Consider the following 14,392-nt stretch of genomic DNA (forward strand, 5'->3'; position numbering starts at 1 on the left):
TTATTACTGCTTTTGTTGTATTCTAAAAGTTTTGATATGTTTTATTTTCATTCTCTTTTTATTTATTCTTTAACCCAGTAGTTTTTTAGAACAAAGATCCCCAACCCCGGGCCACAGAATAGTAATGGTCCATGACCTGTTAGGAACTGGGTCACACCGCAAGTGAGTGGCAGGCTAACAAGCAGAGCTTCATTTGTATTTGCAGCCACTCTCCGGCACTAGCATTACTACTCAGCTCCACTTCAGATTATCAGACATTAGATTCTCATAGGAGCACCGGTCCCTGGTACGAAAATGGTTGAGGACTGCTGCTTTAGAATTGTTGATTAATCTCCACATATATGTAGCTTTTCCTGCTTTCTTTTTACAGATAATCTTCAGTTTTAAAGCATTGTAGTATGAGAATATACTTGGTATGATTTCAATCTTCCTGAATTTGTTGAAGCTAGTTTTGAGTCTGAACATATGTTCTATTCTTGAAAATGTTCCATGGGCACTAAAGAGGAAGTGTCCATCTTTGTCTCTCATTATCTTTTTTATCTTGTAGTATATTTGTTCAGATATAAGTACAACTACTTATATCTGCTATTTTTTTCTGAATGCCATTAGTTTGGAGTATTTTTTTCTACCTTTTCATTTTGAGTCTATTTTTATTTGCAGCTGAAATGTATTTCTTGAAGGCAGCATATGGTTGGGTTCTGTTTTTTGATCCAGACTGCTACTCTGTGACTTTTTATTGTGAGTTCAGTCTATTTACATCTAGAGTTATTATTGAAATATGAGGTTTTATATAGCCAATTTATCTTCTGTTCTTTGGTAACTCGGTGTTTCCATGTTATTTTGCCCTTGTGTTTTCATCTGTTATTTTAGTTTGGTTGTATTTTATGATTATTATTATTTTTTTAAATTGTTTATTGGGATAACATTGGTTAATATAATTATATAATTTTCAAGTGTACATTATAATTTGACATCTGTATATTCTACTGTGTGTTTACCACTCAAAGTCCAGTTTCCTTCAGCTACCAAATATTCAATCCCCTTTACCCACTTCACCCTCACCCTATCCCCCTATATTTGACCCCCTTGTCCCCGTCTACCTCCTTCCTCCTCCCCCATTCTCTACCCTCTAGTGACCATTAGTCTATAGTCCATATTTATGAGTCTCTGTTTGTCTTGTTCATTTGTTGCTTTTAGGTTTATATTTCACATATAAGTGATATCATGTGGTTTCCACCTTTTTCTGTCTAGCTTATTTCGCTTAGCATGATTATCTCGAGGTCCATCCATGTTGTTGCAAGTGGCAATATTTCATCTCTTCTTATGGTGAGTAATATTCCATTGTATATATATATACCACAACTTCTTTAGTCAATCATATATTATAGAAGACTTTGGTAGCTTCCATATCCCAGCCACTGTGAATAATGCTGCTATGAAAATTGATGTGCAAATATCTTTTCAAATAGGAATTTTCAAATCTTTGGGGTAAATACTCTGTAGAGGGATTGCTGGATCATATGGTAGACCAATTCTTAATTTTTGGAGGAATCTCAATATTGTTCTCTATAGTGGCTGTGTCAATTTGCAGTCCCACCAGCAGTGTATGAGGGTTCCTATTTCTCCACATACTCTCCAACATTTGTTATTAATTGTCCTGTTGATATAGCCATTCCAACAGGTGTGAGATGGTATTTCATTGTGGTTTTTGATTTGCACTTCCCTAATAGCTAGCGATGTTGAGCATCTTTTCAAATATTTCTTGGCCATTTGTACATCCTCTAGGGAGAAATGTCTGTTCAGGTCCTCTGCCCACTTTTTGATTGGATCATTTGGGTTGTTGTTGTTGTTGTTGTTGTTGTTGTTGTTGTTATTGAGTCATATGAGTTCTTTGTATATTTTGAATATTAGGCCTTTACCAGAGGCCTAATATTCAAAATATACCAGAGGCCTAATATAGAACACCCTAAAGACTCCACAAGAGGCGTTGCTTGAAATATATTTTCCCATTCTCATGGTTGTCTCTTTACCTTATTGATGGTTTCTTTTGCTGAGCAGAAGCTTTTCAGTTTGCTGTAGCTTCATTCATTTATTTTTGCTTTTACTTCCCTTGCTTTTGAGGTCAAATTCATAAAATCCTCTTTAAGTCCAAGGTCCTTGAGTTTAGTTCCTGTTTTCTTCTCTGCATTTTATCGTTTCAGGTTTTTAATACATACTTCGGTCCTTAATCCATTTTGAGTTAATTTTGGTGTGTGGTAATAGACAACAGTCTAGTTCCATTCTTTGGCAAGTTGCTTTCTAGATTTCCCAGCACCATTTATTGAAGAGGGACTTCTTTCTTCACTGTATGTTTTTGGCTCTTTTATTGAAAATTATTTGCCCATATAAATATGAGTTTACTTCTGGACTCTCAATTCTGTTCCACTGCTCTGTGTATCTATTTTTTGGCCAATACCATGCCGTTTTGATTGCTGTTGCTTTGTAAAATAATTTGAAGTCAAGTACAGTGATGCCTTCAGCCTCATTCTTTTTTCTCAGGATCGCTTTGACAATTCAGGGTCTTTTATGCTTCCATACAAATCTAATGATTTTTTGTTCTATTTCTTTTAAAAAGTCAATGGGATTTTGATGGGGATTACATTAAATCTGTAATAAGGTCATTTTAACTATGTTGATTCTTCCAATCCAAGAACACAAAATATCTTTCCATTTCTTTGTATTTCTTTGTATTTTCTTTGAATTCTTTTAATAGGGTCTTGTAATTTTCATTATATTGGTCCTTCACATGTTTTGTTAGATTTATTCCTATGTATTTTATTTTGTTTGTTGCGATTGCAAAAGGAATTATTTTTTTCACATCTCTTCCTGACCTTCATTATTAGAGTATAGGAACACTATAGATTTTTGAATGTTGATTTTGTATCCAGAGAATTTACCGTTTTTGCTTATAGTTTCTAGTAGTGTTCTTGTGGAGTCTTTAGGGTGTTCTATATAGAGAATCATGTCAGCTGCAAATAGTGACAGTTTGACTTCTTCGTTTCCTATTTGGATGCTTATTATATGTTTCTCTTGCCTGATTGCACTCACTAAGACCTCCAATGTTATTTTGAATAACAGGGGCAATAGCGGTCAGCCTCGCCTTGTTCCTGGTCTTAGAAAGAAGGTTTTTAGTTTTTCACCATTAAGTATAATGTTGACTGAGGGCTTCTCATATATGGCCTTGATTATATAAAGGTATTTTTCTTTTACATTGTTTTTGTTAAGTGTTTTAAACATGAAAGGATGCTGTACCTTTTTGAAAACTTTTTCTGCATCTATTGATATGATCATACGATTCTTATTTTTTAATTTGTTTATGTGGTGTATCACATTAATTGATGAACCATCCCTGTAGCTCTGGAATGAAGCCCACATGATCACGGCGTATAATCTTTTTAATGTGTTGTTGTATTCAGTTCACTAGTATTTTATTTAGGTTTTGCATCTGTGTTCATGAGAGATGTTTCTCTGTAGTTTCCTTTTTTGTGTGTTATCTTTGCCAAGTTTTGGTATCAGGGTAATATTGGCTTCATAAAATGTGTTAGGAAGTATTGCCTCCTCTTCAATTTTGGAAGAGTTTGAGGAGAAAAGGTGTAAGTCCTCTTTGAGTGTTTGGTAGAATTCACTGGTGAAGCCTCTGATCCTGGACTTTTACTTTTTGGTAGGTTTTTGAGGACTGTTTTAATTCTAATACTGCTGTATGATCTATTGAGATTTTCCAGTTCTTCTTGATTCAATCTAGGAATATTGTATCTTTCTAAGTACTGGTCCATTACATCTAGGTTATTGAATATGGTGTTACATATTTTTTCATAGTATTCTTGTATGATCCTTTTTTTTTTCTGCAGTGTCTGTTAATTTCCCCTCTTTCATCCCTGATTTTGTTCATTGTGTCCTTTCTTTTTTCTTTAGTGAGTCTAGCCAGAGGCTCATCAATTTTATTAACCTTCTCAAAGAACTAGGTCTTTCTTGCATTTATTTTTTCTATTTTTGTTGTTGTTGCCATTGTTTTCAATTTTATTTTTGCTCTAACTTTGATGATTTCTTTCCTTCTGCTGATGTTAGGCTTTATTTGTTTACTCTTTTTTTAGCTTTTTAAGACGAAGCATTAGGTTTGTTTATTTGGGCTCGTTCTTGGTTTTGGAGATAGACCTGTAATGATATGAACTTTCCTCTTATGACCACTTTTGCTGTGTCCCATAAGTTTGATATGTTGGACTATCATTATCATTCGTTTCTATGTATCTCTTGATCTCTCTTTTTAATTTTTTTCCTGACCCAGTTATTCTTCAGTAGCATGTTGTTTAATCTTCATGTGTTTGTGTTTCTTCCTGATTTCATTATGCAGTTGATCTCTAGTTTCCAAGTATTATGATCAGAGAAAATGATTGGTATGATTTCAACCCTCTTATATTTTTTGAGGCTATCTCTGTGTCCCAGTATGTGGTCGATCCTTGAGAATGTTCCATGTACACTAGAGAAGAATGTATAAACAGCTGATTTAGGATGAAAAGCTCTGTAAATGTCAATTATATCCCTTTGATTTAATATGTTATTTAAGGATGTTATTTCCTTATTGATTTTCTGTTTAGATGATCTGTCCATATCTGACAGTGGGGTATTTATGTTCCCTACTACAATAGTGTTTTGGTCTGTTTCTCCCTTTAGCTCTGTTAGAATTGTTTTATATATTTCGGGGCTCCCTGATTGAGAGCAAAGATATTAATAAGTATTATGTCTCCTTGGTGCATGATTCCCTTTATCACTATGCAATGTCCCTCAGTATCTTTCTTTACCTTTTTTATTTTGAAGTCTATTTTGTCCGATATTATTACTGCTACTCCCACTTTTTTCTGAATGCCATTTGCTTGAAATATCATTTTCCATCCTTTCACTTTGAGTCTATATTTGTCTTTGGAGCTGAGATGTGTCTTCTAGAGGCAGCATATGGTTGGATTTTGTTTTTTGATCCATTCTGCAACTCTGTGCCTTTTTATTGGTGAGTACAGTGCATTTACATTTAGGGCAATTGTTGAAATCTGAGGTCTTCTTATAACCATTTTATCTTTTGTTTTCTGGTAGCCTGGTGTTTCTATTGCTTCCTTGTCCTTGTGTTTCTGTTTTCTTTATTTTGTTTGGCTTTTTTTGGATTTTTCCTCTGGTTTTTCTTGTTTAATGTTATGTACTTTGGTTCTGAATCTTTGGCATGTGGTTACCATTAGAAATATATAAAGAATATAGTTGTCTCATATCTCTAATGCCTCATCTCTATTCTCTTTTGAAAATTTGAATCTTAGAATCCTTCTCTTTTCATTCATTGTTATATCAATTTATCCTTATGTATGCTGAACATTTATTACTATTTTGTTATAGTATATCTCTTCTTATTTTAAGCTTACATTGTCCTGTTCCTAGTAAGGGTTGCACTTTTCTGCTTTTATCAGCCTGCTAGTCACCTTACTCCTAATTATGTTTTTTTTTTTTTAAGTCATTTTGTTTTAGGTGGGCTGACCCCTTTCAGTATTTCCTGTAATGCCTCATGTGGAGAATTCCTTCAATTGTTGTATGTCTGGAAATGTCTTTATTTCTCCTTCATATCTAAACTAGAGTTTAGCTGAATACATTATTCTAGGCTGGTAGTTCATTTCACTTAATAGTTTAAATATTTGATTCCACTCCTTTCTGCTTTGTAATGTTTGAGCTGATAAGTCCAACGATAATATAATGGATTTCCTTTATACGTTATCATTTTCTTCTCCCTGGTTGCCCTGAGAATTCTGTCTTTGTTGTTGATTTTTGATAATTTTAATACAATTAGTCTTGGTGGAGCTCTTTTTGGGTTGAGATATTTGGGTGTTCTGTTGACTTCTTGAATTCCAAGCTCCAGCTCATTCCTTAGATTTGGGGATTTTTCATCAACTATTTGTCTGAAAATGCTTTCTAGCCTCTGCTCCTTTTTCTCGCCTTCGATAATGCCCATTATTCTCATGTTTCCTCTCCTGATAGTATTAGCTAGTTCTTGAATTTCTCTTTCATTATTTTTCATTCTTTAGCTTCTCTCTTCTTCCTTCTGATTTATTTCTAGATTTTCACTTTAGTATCACTGATCCTTTCCTCTATTTGGTCGACTCTATTTCCCAAGCATGCCATTTCATTTTTCAACTCTTGCAGTGTTTTTTGTTTGTTTGTTTGTTTGTTTTTAATCTTTAGAAGTTTACTTGTTTCTCTTTGAGGGTTTCAATCTCCTTGCTCTGCACATCTAGTTGTTTTTTAATTCCTGAAATTGTTGATATGACTCATTTCAGAACTCTGAGTTTTTTCAGAAGTACCATCCTGAATTCTATCATTTAAGTTTCATATTTCTATGTCTGTAAGCTTATTTTCTGGAGATTTTTCTCTTTCTTTCTGAAATGCCTTGTCACCTTGGTTGTTCATGGTATTTACTGGACTATTTTCCACCTGGGCATTAATGGAAGTGTTTTATGCTCCCCCCACCCCCAGAAATATTTATTATATAAAGTTCTCTCTTTAGCCTGCTGCAAAGAAGGCTCTTTTTTTTTTTTTTTTTTTTGGTTTCCAGTAGGTGGCGTCTAAGCCTCTTGGATCCTGGCTTTATATAAACTTTAAAAATGTCTTTTTATTTTCTGATAAATATTTAATCACACTCGCTACTCTCAGTTTCAGTCCCTGTCAGTGTTAGAAACAGCTTTGGTGGCATTAGCTCAGATTCCTCTGGTGCTCTGCTGTGTTCAGTCTCGGAGGGTATGGGGAAAGGGGTCTGAGGCTCAGCCTTGGTTCTGCAACCGCTTCTGGTAAAATTCAGCTGTTGTTTCTCTGCCATCCGCTTCTCTGCCTTCTGCCTGATGACTAGGCCCTGCCGCTGGCTGTGTAGAACTTACAAACTCTCCCAGGCAGGACTGTTCAGGGAAGTCGCCGCACCTTCACCCCTTCCCTTTCCCCTCCCCTCACAGGGAGCTCTGGCAGCCAGGAGAGGCAGCTTCTTTATTTCTCCAAGTCCATCTCAGGGACACCCGGGCTCTGACCTGTGGTAGCTCTTATGTGCAGATCCCATACTCAGACGTGCTGGTGTGCAGTTTGAGTATTTTTTGTTGAGTTTTAGATGTTGAGCTTATTGTTGTTTCCAAGAGAGAGATATGGGGACATCTCTTACTCTGCCATGTCTTTTTTCAAGTCTCGGTCTATAATTATTTATTCTGTTCTTTTTATATATTATGCGTCTCAGTTCTGATTTTTTCATGTGTGGTTACAATGAAGTTCATGTAAAAAAACTATATACCATAGTTTTTATTTTTTCTTCTGCTTGCAGCTTATCTTCATACCCTTTGCAAATTCAAATCTTTTATCTTTGTTGTCTCAAATTATATTTACACAGAGTTCATTTCTGAGTTACAATATTTGTTGTCATCATTTATAAATGTTTTTACCTCCTTTAACCACTATATAATATTTAAATATATAATACCTTATTGTGAATAAGGGTTGCAATTTCCTTTTTCTGTCTGTCTGTTGTTATCTTCATAGTTTTGTATCTTTTTGTTTTTGTTTCAGGTAGAGTGACCTCCTTTAGTATTTCTTGTAATTCAGGCCTTGTGATGGACAATTCCTGCAGCCTCCATATGTCTTAAAATATCATTATTTCTTAATATCTAAAGGAGAACTTTGCTAAATATATTACTCTTGGCTGGTAATTTCACTCTCTCAATAGTTTAACTATTTGATTCCACTCCCTTGTATCTTGTAAAGTTTCTAACAAAATGTGATGATAATCTAATGGGTTTCCCTTTATAGGTTACCATCTTCTTTTCCCTGACTGCCTTAAGAATTACTTTTTTGTCAATAATTTTTGACAATTATAATATAATGTGTCTTAGAGAAGACCTTTTTTAGTTGAGATAATTAGATGTTTGCTTTTTAAATTTGAGGATCCACTCCTTTCCGTAAGTTTGGAAAGTTCTTGTCGACTATTTGTTTGAATAAGCTCTTCGTTTTTTTTTCTCCCTCTCTTCTGTATACCCATTATTTTCACATTCCTCTTTCTAATGGTGCCAGATAACTCTTGTTTTTTTTTTTAATTATTTTCTTTTTATTCTTAAATCTCTTTTTTTAATCTTCATCATTTCCAAATTTTCATCTTTACTAACACTAATTCTTTCTTCCATCTGGTCAACTCTGTCTTAAGCTCACTATTTTATTCTTCATGTCTTTTATTGAGTTCTTCAGCTCCAGAATTTTGATTTTTTTTTTTTAGTTTCAAGTTCTTTGGTAAAATATTTTTGTTGTTCATTTTGTTGTCCATTTTGTTTTTGAGTATTAAATTTTCTAGCCAAATTTTCTTGCATAGCATTGAGTTTTTTTTAGAACTGCACTTTTGAATTCTTTGTCATTTAATTCACATTTCTTTAAGTTTATTTTCTGGGGCTTTTAAATTTCTTTCTGAGCTATCTTATTGCCTTGATTTTTTATGGTTTTCGATGAATTATATCTCTGCCTAGATATTTATGGAAATGCATTCTGCTTTTAAAAATTTATATATTATTATTATTATTAAGAGTGATCTCTTTTCAACAGGTTGATAAGAACAGGTTTTACTTTAGTTTTCCAGTATGTGGCACATGAGCCTTTTGTCTCTCAGATCTCTGCTTTGTGGCAAAACAAACAAAAACCAAAAAGAAAAACCACCTCTTTACTCTCTGGAGAAGTGTGTGTCTTCTTTGTGACCAGGTCTTCTTGGTCCTAGGGTTCCGCCTTTGTGGGAGAATGTGATATGTAATAGGGTTTCAAGCCTTTAAAAAGCCCTTGAATTCCCAGTGTTTCTCCAGCAGCCAGAAGAAGTACTAGGATGTTCAGTGCCTTTGCCTGAATCATCCTGGATAGGTGGGGATGGGGTGGGGTGAAAGAGGCCACCAGTGTGCCTGTGGCTATTTTCCTTCCAATAAAGCTGGTTGTCATGCTTCACCCGCCTGGTTTCTGTATCTCCACCATTGTCACTGGAACCAACCACTGTGTCTTCTCACTGGTTGCAGACTTCCTGATCTGCTGCAGTTTTCCCTGGTAAGGCTCACTGCTAGTTCTGGGAGGGTGTGGGGAGGCAAGCTCTGAGATGGTGGGGGATGGCCATACTTTGTGACCTGGACTCCTGCCCCAAAATGGTGGCTTCTAGAACACAGAGTTCACCCCTCCGTATTCTGTCTTTGCCCTGGTCTCTGCCCTGATTACTAGATTCTGCTGCTATAGCACATGCTGATGACTCAGGAAGGAATGCTCAAGGCTACAGAGTGTATATACCACAACATTCTTCTTTTTTTTCCAGAGTTTTGCATGGAGTTCCATGCTGTGTCCATGGCACCCATCTCTACTCCTCTCTCTTTCTTCCCTGCTTGGTCACCCAATTTTCCCACCTTCAGATACATTAATGTGCAAATCTCTCAGAGCTATTTGTGTCTTAAGCCGCAAATTTTATGTTAGATTATAGCTGTTTAACTTGTTGTAGTCTCAAGGAGAGAAATCAAGGGAAGCTTTCACACAACCATGCTTCTGACCCAGCATCCATTTATGATAAAAATTCTCACTAAAGTAGGAATTGAGGAAATGAAACATATCTCAGTATAACAAAGGTCATATATGAGAATCTCTCAGCTAACATTATACTCAATTGTAAAAAATTAAGTGTTTTCCTTAAAATCAGGAACAAGACAAGGATGTCCCCTTTACCACTTTTATTTAACATAGAATTGGAAGTCCTAGTCACAGCAATCAGACAAGAAAAAAATAAAGGCATCCAAATTGGATAGGAAGGAGTAAAATTGTATTATTTGCAAATGACATAATACTATATGTAGAAAACTCCAGATTACACCAAAAAAAAAAAAAACCTGTTGAACTGATAAATTCAGTACAGTATCAGGATAAAAAATTAATATCCAGAAACTGGTTGCATTTTAATACACCAATAATTAACTATCTGAGAGAGAAATTAAGAAAAAAGTTAAATTTAAAATTATATTAATTAAAAAAACCCCTAAGAATGAATTTAGCTAAGGAGAGAAGAGACCTGTACTCAGAATATTATAAGACAATGAAGTAAGTAGTTGAAGAAGATACAAATAAATGGAAGCATATACTGTGCTCATGAATAGAAAGAATTAACATTGTTAAACTGTTTATATCACCCAAAAGAATGTACAGATTTAATGCAATCTCTATCAAAATACCAATTGTATGTCTTTTATAGATCTAGGCCAAATAATACTAAAATTTATATGGAACCACAAAAGACCCTGAATAGCCACAGCAATCTTGAGAAATAAGAAAAAAGTTGGAAATATAACGCTAACTTATATCAAACTATACTACAAGGCTATAGTAATCAAAAAAGCATGTTACTGGCATAAAAACAGACACACAAATCAATAAAATAGAATAGAGAGCCCAGAAATAAACCCACACCAATATGGTCAATTAATCTATAACAGAGAAAGCAGGAATCTATAATGGCATAAAGAAAGTCTATTCATTAAATGGTGTTGGAAAAACTGGACAGATACAGGCAAAAAAAAAAAAAAAGGAAACTAGGCCATCTACTTACACTTTACAGAAGAATTAACTCAAAATGCATTAAAGACTTAAACATAAGACTTGAAATCACAAAACTCCAAGAAGCAAACCAAAGCAGTAAACTCTCTGGTGTTGCTCTTAGTAATATATTTTTTCCTGGTTTATCTCCTTGGGCAAGTAAAACAAAAGAAAAAATAAACAAATAAAACTACATTAAACTAAAAAGTTTTTGCACAGCAAAGGAAAACATTTAAAAAATAAAATGACAACCTACTGAATGAGAGAAGATATTTGCTAATGATACATTCAGTAGGGGGTTAGTATCTAAAATTTATAAGAACTCATACAACTCAATACCAAATATACAAACAAACCAATTGAAAAATGTGCAGAGGACTTGAATAGATATTTCTACAACAGAGACTACAGATGGCCAATGGACATATGAAAAAAAAAATGCTCAATGTCACTAATCACCCAAGAAATACAAATTAAATCAACAGTGACATATCACCTCACACCTGTTAGAATTGCTGTCATCATTAAATCAACAACCAAGGATGCAGAGGAAAAGGGAATTCTCGTGCACTGTTGGGACTGCAAATTGATGCAGCCACTATAGAAAACATTATGGAGGTGCCTTAAAATTAAAAATAGAACTACCTTATGACTCAGCAATTCCAATTCTGGGTATTTATTCAGAAAAATCTAAAACACAAATTCAAAAAGATATCTACACTCCTATATTTATTGTAGCATTATTTACAATATCCAAGATATGGGCGCAACCTAAGTTCCCATCAATAGATCATTGGAAAAGAAGATGTGAGATATGTGTATGTATGTCTATGTGTATATATGTGTGCAGATGTGCATATATATATACACATATATATGTATGTGTGTGTATATATATATACATATATGTGCGTATATATACATATATATGAGTGTGTGTGTGTGTATATATATATATATATATATATATTGCACTATTACTCAGCTACAAAAAAGAATAAAATCTTACCATTTTTGACTACATGGGCTAACCTAGAGGGTTTTATTCTAAGAGAAATAAGCAAATACTATATGAACTCACTTATATGTGCAATCAAAAGACCAAAATAAACAAAGAAACAAAATAGAAACGAACTCCTCCATACAGAGAACATACTGATGGTTGTTAGATGGAAGCAGCGTTGGGATGCTGGAAGAAAAAGGTGAAAATGTTAAGAAGTATAAGTTGTTAGTTACAAAATAATCATAAGGACGTGAAATACATATAAGAAATGTAGCAGTAAAATTGTAATAACTATGTATAGTGCCAGGTTGGTACTAGACTAGGTGAATTACTTTGTAAATTATATAAATGTTTAACCACTATGGTATACATCTGAAATTAATATAAAATAATATAGATTGTCTATTGCAATTGAAAAAATAAAACAATATTTAATTTTTTGTTGGGAAAAGGAAAAAAAAAAAGAAGAAGAAAATTGTTCCCATACATAGGCAGCCCCTATCAGTCTCCTTAAAAAAATTGTTTATCAAGAATAAGTAAAAAAAATAATAAAAATAAAAACTAAAAATTAAGTAAAAATCTTAAAACCTTAGCCATCTGAATAAACTTTTTTCAACTATTATAAATAGTGAATTTTTGCTTTATTGTACCTGTCTTATGGCTGAATTTTTAAAAATGAAAATACTATGACTGGGGCTATGTCTGTCTATATATGTGTATGTATGTCTACTTCTAGAGAAAATTATTAAAATTGGTTTATGAGGAGTTTTGTTTAACTGGCTTAAAGAAATTAAGCACTTACATAAATTCAGAAGTAACACAGAAACTAAACCAAATGCTTTTCAGGAATCTGGGAAATTATTTAATATTAAAACTTAAATAAGTTTTCTGATTTAGTTAAAACAAAATTTCTTTAAAGTTTTAACATAATATTTTTTTTATTTTAGATCATTTATAAAAAATAAGTTTATGCTAACTCTGTTACAGGGTTTGTGAAGAGGAAAATAACTTGTAGGATAATAACTGGCTTTGTCTAACGTCTCATAAAATTTTCATAAGTATTGTAAATATAAATACTGAGAATTAATAAATTAAATAGATATAAATAAAATAAGTTATTTTGGTGAAACTTTTAACAATAATTGTTATGATATGTGTAATTAAAAAGTTTCCTAAAATCTTTTGGTAACTTGAAACCTTAGAATTTTACTGTTAAATGTTTTTAAAATGGAAACTATTGAATATCTAGATCATTTCCAAATAAAATGAGATACTGAGACATTAATTGTTAAATCAATCTAACTTTATGTACTTTTGACTTCTTAATGCAGAAAAACTAGAGATATGTGGGTCTGTTAATAAAAATGTCTTATGCTATATTAAAGAAATACAATTATAAAAATTTTGAACTATATATGCCAATAAAAGAATTTCTATTTTTAGAGGTTATAATATGCATTCATAAATTTGCCAATCTAAAAAATGCTAATTGCTTACTTTTAATTGTCACTAAAAGTAGCCCATAGAAATTAAGATTTCTATGGCTTAATAATTCTTATTAACATAGAAAGTATTAATTTGTATTTTCCATAAAAGATGGTATAATGTAGAAGATATATTTCATTAAGAAAATAGAAATAATTTTTTCTGGTTATTTCAGAATTTTAATTCTTATAACTAAACTGGCTAAATTAAATTACTATGAGAGTTTTTAAAAATAATTAAGCATTAATATTAGTTATGTGCCTATGTAAAGCTAAACTTAATGTTATTTCTCCGCTAAAAGAACAATTTTTTTTGTACTGTTGGTATGCTCTTAAAAAGAGATTATAAAGAGAAAGTAAGGGTTTTATGTTTTATTGAAATAATTTTCTGCTCTTTTTATATCAGGTCTTTAATTGCTTAAGTAAACTAAATCTTCTTAATATTAAAATAACTAAAATTTTGCTTACAACACTGTAACTGTCTGTATTTACCTTTGAAATCTTAGTCGCTTTGATTAAATACATAATTATTAAGTATTGTTCCACAATGACCTATGTTTCTGTTTGACCAAATGTTTTAGAAATTTTAACATGCTTAGCAAAACTTTCCAAAATCAGATTGTAAATTAAGACTTATTGACCTAGGAATAACTCTGGAATGTTCCAGAGGGCCCCTGAATCATTTCTAATATATTTTTTCTCTTTTTATAAAAGGGAGAAAATTAAACTAATTGGGCCTATTTGGTATTTAACTTACAAGGAAACATTAAATAAATATCATAAAACTTACAGTCTTTCTCTGTTTTTGAAAGTTGTAACTCTCATCATGTCTCTAAAATATAAACTCCTAGGAACTAACCAAAACATCCACAGAAACTGAAGGAAAAAAAAAAACTTTAAAAAATACAAAATGATGTATAAGTTTTCTTACAAAAATTAATATATAAAAGAGCTATGATTTTTCACAGAATTATTAAAAATAATAAGGATAAAACAAATGACTATATGAAATAGAATGTATGTTTTCAGAAGAAGTTATGAAGCGTGAAGATGCACTTTTATTGAGATAAATGAAAGTAGAATGTGTATTTTTGGATAAGACATGTTTTTTTGTTTTTATTTTGTTTTTGTAAAAAAAAAAAAAAAAAGAAGAAGAAAGTAATTTTGTCCTAAAAGAGAATAATTATTCCAAAATAAAAAAAGAAAAAGGACAAAAATCGAAAGTTATATATAAGTCACAGAAGTTTTGTGAAAGTTAAAGAAGATTTATTGA

The 14,392-nt window shown here is 32.4% G+C and overlaps 1 long non-coding RNA gene across 1 annotated transcript; it reads right to left on the minus strand.

The window, feature by feature from the left end:
- Positions 1 to 662: 662 nt before the first annotated feature.
- On the minus strand, positions 663 to 7,216 carry LOC111733659. The gene is made up of 3 exons (XR_002778092.1): positions 7,083 to 7,216; positions 4,208 to 4,211; positions 663 to 673 (listed from the first exon to the last, which is right to left on the minus strand). It is a non-coding gene; the product is annotated as an uncharacterized LOC111733659 (long non-coding RNA).
- Positions 7,217 to 14,392: the final 7,176 nt, after the last annotated feature.

The sequence above is a fragment of the Pteropus vampyrus genome, unplaced genomic scaffold (genome assembly GCF_000151845.1).
Source record: "Pteropus vampyrus isolate Shadow unplaced genomic scaffold, Pvam_2.0 Scaffold607, whole genome shotgun sequence".
In the NCBI taxonomy this organism is placed as follows: Eukaryota; Metazoa; Chordata; class Mammalia; order Chiroptera; family Pteropodidae; genus Pteropus; species Pteropus vampyrus.